Source organism: Pristiophorus japonicus, unplaced genomic scaffold, assembly GCF_044704955.1.
Source record: "Pristiophorus japonicus isolate sPriJap1 unplaced genomic scaffold, sPriJap1.hap1 HAP1_SCAFFOLD_739, whole genome shotgun sequence".
Taxonomy (NCBI): Eukaryota; Metazoa; Chordata; class Chondrichthyes; family Pristiophoridae; genus Pristiophorus; species Pristiophorus japonicus.
Genome location: NW_027254655.1, coordinates 72,656 through 76,550, shown reverse-complemented (window position 1 = coordinate 76,550; position 3,895 = coordinate 72,656). Strand labels below are relative to the sequence as shown.

Sequence of the window (3,895 nt, the reverse complement as noted above, 5' to 3'; positions counted from 1 at the left end):
GTGAGGGCCGAGTCCGCCTCCCTCACTCTGAGTGACAGGCACTCCGGCCAATCCAGTTCCCCCGAGAGAGACCGGCCCCGAAAACCCGCCTCACTCACTCTAAGTGACAGGCGCTTCGGCCAATCCCCTTCCGCCGGGAGCTCCTCACCGGGCCGCCCCTGGCCAATCAGCGCCGCCAGGAGGCGGGGTTTGCGGCCATGATTTGAGTTGAGCGAGGCTCGCGCTCGGAGCTTGGCGGTTGGGTTGAAATATTTGAATGTTTAACGGGCGGTGACCTTTGCCCCTGTGTTCCACTCCAGGACATTGTGACGTATTTACTGAGGCGGCCGAGAGCTCGGGCCTTACACTAAACATCCGTAAGACAAAGGTCCTCCAGCAGCCTGTCCCCGCCGCACAGCACTGCCCCCCAGTCAGCAAGGTCCACGGCGCGGCCCTGGACACCGGGGACCATTCCCCAAACCTCGGGAGTCTCTTATCAACAAGGGCAGGCATTGACCACCAGATCCAACACCGCCTCCAGTGCGCCAGTGCAGCCTTCGGCCGCCTGAGGAAAAGAGTGTTTGAAGACCAGGCCCTCAAACCTACCACCGAGCTCATGGTCTACAGGGCTGTAGTAATAGCCGCCCTCCTGTATGGCTCAGAGACATGGACCGTGTACAGCAGACAGCTCAAGTCGCTGGAGAAATACCACCAACGATGTCTCCGCAAGATCCTGCAAATCCCCTGGGAGGACAGACGCACCAACGTTAGCGTCCTCGACCAGGCCAACATCCCCAGCATTGAAGCACTGACCACACTCGACCAGCTCCGCTGGGCAGGCCACATTGTCTGCATGCCCGACACGAGACTCCCAAAGCAAGCGCTCTACGCTGAGCTCCGTCACGGCAAACGAGCCAAAAGTGGGCAGAGGAAACATTACAAGGACACCCTCAAAGCCTCCCTGATAAAGTGCAACATCCCCACTGACACCTGGGAGACCCTGACCAAAGACCGCCCTAAGTGGAGGAAGCTCTTCGAATCTCAACGTCGCGAGTGTGAAGAGGTCAGGCGCAGGCAGCGGAAGGAGCGTGTGATAAATCAGTGCCACCCACCCCTTCCTCCGACGAACATGTGTCCCACTTGTGACAGGGTCTGTGGCTCTCGTGTTGGACGGTTCAACCACCAAAGAACTAATTTTAGGAGTGGAAGCAAGTCTGCCTCGATTCCGAGGGACTGCCTATGAAAAAAGAGGGATTGGCGGGACAACAACAACAACTTGTGTTTATATAGCGCCTTTAACGCAGTAAAAGGTCCCCAGGCGCTTCACAGGAGGGTCACAGATTGTTTTGTCTATTCCAGGGCAGATCTGCAATTGTCACCGAACTAATCTGCCTCCCACAATATCTGCAGAATCCCGGGAATACCCGCAACCTCCCCGAGAATGGTCTTCATCATCATCATTGGCGGTCCCTGGAACCAGGATGACTTGCTTCCACATGGGTTCGCAGATGTTTCAATGAAGGAGCCAATATTCCAGTCCTGAACTCCAATTGAAGGATGGAAGATGCCTGTGCCTGGATTGTTTTAATGTGTGGTGACCGTCTCACACCAGCCACCACACGGGATCGACAGAGCTTGGCCTTTATCCAGCGGCAAGGGTTAATCAGGACGTCAGGAGACCTGCTCTGCTGCAAGGACCTAGTGCACACACATATCGTAGTGTGGGCAGGCCCATGCTGTCCCTGGGCTCTCGGCTCTTCTGGGCCCCGTACCCTCATTCTCCGCACCTCCGCCACGATCTCTCACCGTTCCTCCGCCACGATCTCTCACCGTTCCACCGCCACGATCTCTCACCGTTCCTCCGCCACGATCTCTCACCGCACCTCCGTCACGATCTGTCACCGTTCCTCCGCCACAAAAACATTCGCCACACCTCTGCCACGATCTCTCACCGTTCATCCGCCCCGACCTTCCCGCTCCTCCGCTGTACCTGGACCCCGCCGATGTTCCTGCCCACGCTCCAAACTGCGACCTGGGTTTTGATGATGTCATCCAGTCGCCCACCTCGAAGCCGTCGCACACTTGTACCAGCTCACTCTGGAAGCTGCAGTGGGATGCTCTTTTATCCTCCCGACCCGCGGTGGGTTTTTTTTTCTTCAAAAATATATTTTATTCATATCAAATTTTCACAATACATTGGAAAATAGTTCAGTACCTTGTGGTCAGCAATTCCATACAATTCGTTTGGATGCTGACAACAGTTCCATACGATGCACCAGCGTGCATTTCATTTCAAGGTACAGTTTAGTACAATCCGTAAATCACGTTACATGTAGTACTGTGCAAATAAGGGTATTACATGGAGCAGATAATAACAGGTTTACATTACATTCCGGGATACATTTCAATACCGATCACGAATCACGTTACATGTAGCACTATGCAGATGAAAGCAGTACATAGAACGGATGAGAATATGTCCTCTCGCAGGTCAGGGTGACCCGCGATGTCCCAGGACCCACGCTGCTCTTTTATCCTCCCGACCTGAGGTGGTGTCCTCTCACAGGTCAGGGTGGCCCACGATGAATGAATGCCCCGGGAATAAGTTGCCCTGATGTTGACGCTCAGATTGTAATTATTTCTGTGGTGCCCATCTTTAATATTCTCCTGAAAGTCCCACTGCAATCCAGTTCCAGTTCCAGTTGAGGGTGTAAAAGAAAAGATAGCCATCCGTGGCTGACTAAAGAAATAAAGGATGGTATCCAATTAAAAACAAGGGCATACAAAGTGGCGAAAACTAGTGGGAGGACAGAAGATTGGGAAGCTTTTAAAAGCCAGCAAAGAATAACTAAAAAATGAGTAAGAAAGGGAAGATAGACTGTGAAAGTAAACTAGCACAAAATATAAAAACAGATAGCAAGAGTTTCTATAGGTATATAAAAAGGAAAAGAGCGGCTAAAGTAAATGTTGATCCCTCAGAGGATGAGAACGGGAATTAGTGATGGGGAACATGGAGATGGCAGAAACTGTGAATAAATATTTTGTATCAGTCTTTATGGTAGAGGACACTAACAATATTCCAACAGTGGATAGTCAAGGGGCTATAGCGGGGGAGGAACTTATCACAATCACTAAGCAGTAAGATAATGGATCTGATGACTTGAATCCTAGGGTCTTAAGAGAAGTAATGGCAGGGATAGTGGATGCATTGGTTCTAATTTACCAAAATTCCTTGGATTCTGGGAGGTCCCAGCAGATTGGAAAACGGCAAATGTAACACCACTATTTAAAAACGGAGGCAGACAAAAAGCAGGAAACTAGACCAGTTAGCCTAACATCTGTGGTTGGGAAAATGTTGGAGTCCATTATTAAAGAAGCAGTAGCAGGACATTTGGAAAAGCATAATTCGGTCAGGCAGAGTCAGCACGGAATAATGAAGGGGAAGTCATGTTTGACAAATTGCTGGAATTCTTTGAGGATGTAACGAACAGGGTGGATAAAGGGGAACCAGTGGATTTGGTGTATTTGGACTTCCAGAAGGCATTTGACAAGGTGCCACATAAAAGGTTACTGCGCAAGAGAAAAGTTCACGGGGTTTGGGGTAATATATTAGCATGGATAGAGGATTGGCTAACAGAAAACAGAGAGTCGGGATAAATGGTTCATTCTCGGGTTGGCAATCAGTAACTAGTGGGGTGCCGCTGGGACCCCAACTATTTACAATCTATATTAACAACTTGGAAGAAAGGACCGAGTGTAACGTAACCAAGTTTGCTGACAATGCAAAGATGTGATAAAAAGCAATGTGTGAGGAGGACACAAAAAACCTGTAAAACAATAGACAGGCTAAGTGAGAGGGCAAAAATTTGGCAGATGGAGTATAATGTTGGAAAGTGAGGGTCATGCACTTTGGCAA

At 50.1% G+C, this 3,895-nt stretch overlaps 1 protein-coding gene across 3 annotated transcripts in view; it reads left to right on the top strand.

The window, feature by feature from the left end:
• Positions 1-3,895, top strand: part of LOC139256583 (zinc finger protein 229-like) — a 203,142-nt gene that overhangs the window by 128,903 nt on the left and 70,344 nt on the right. The window lies entirely within an intron of this gene.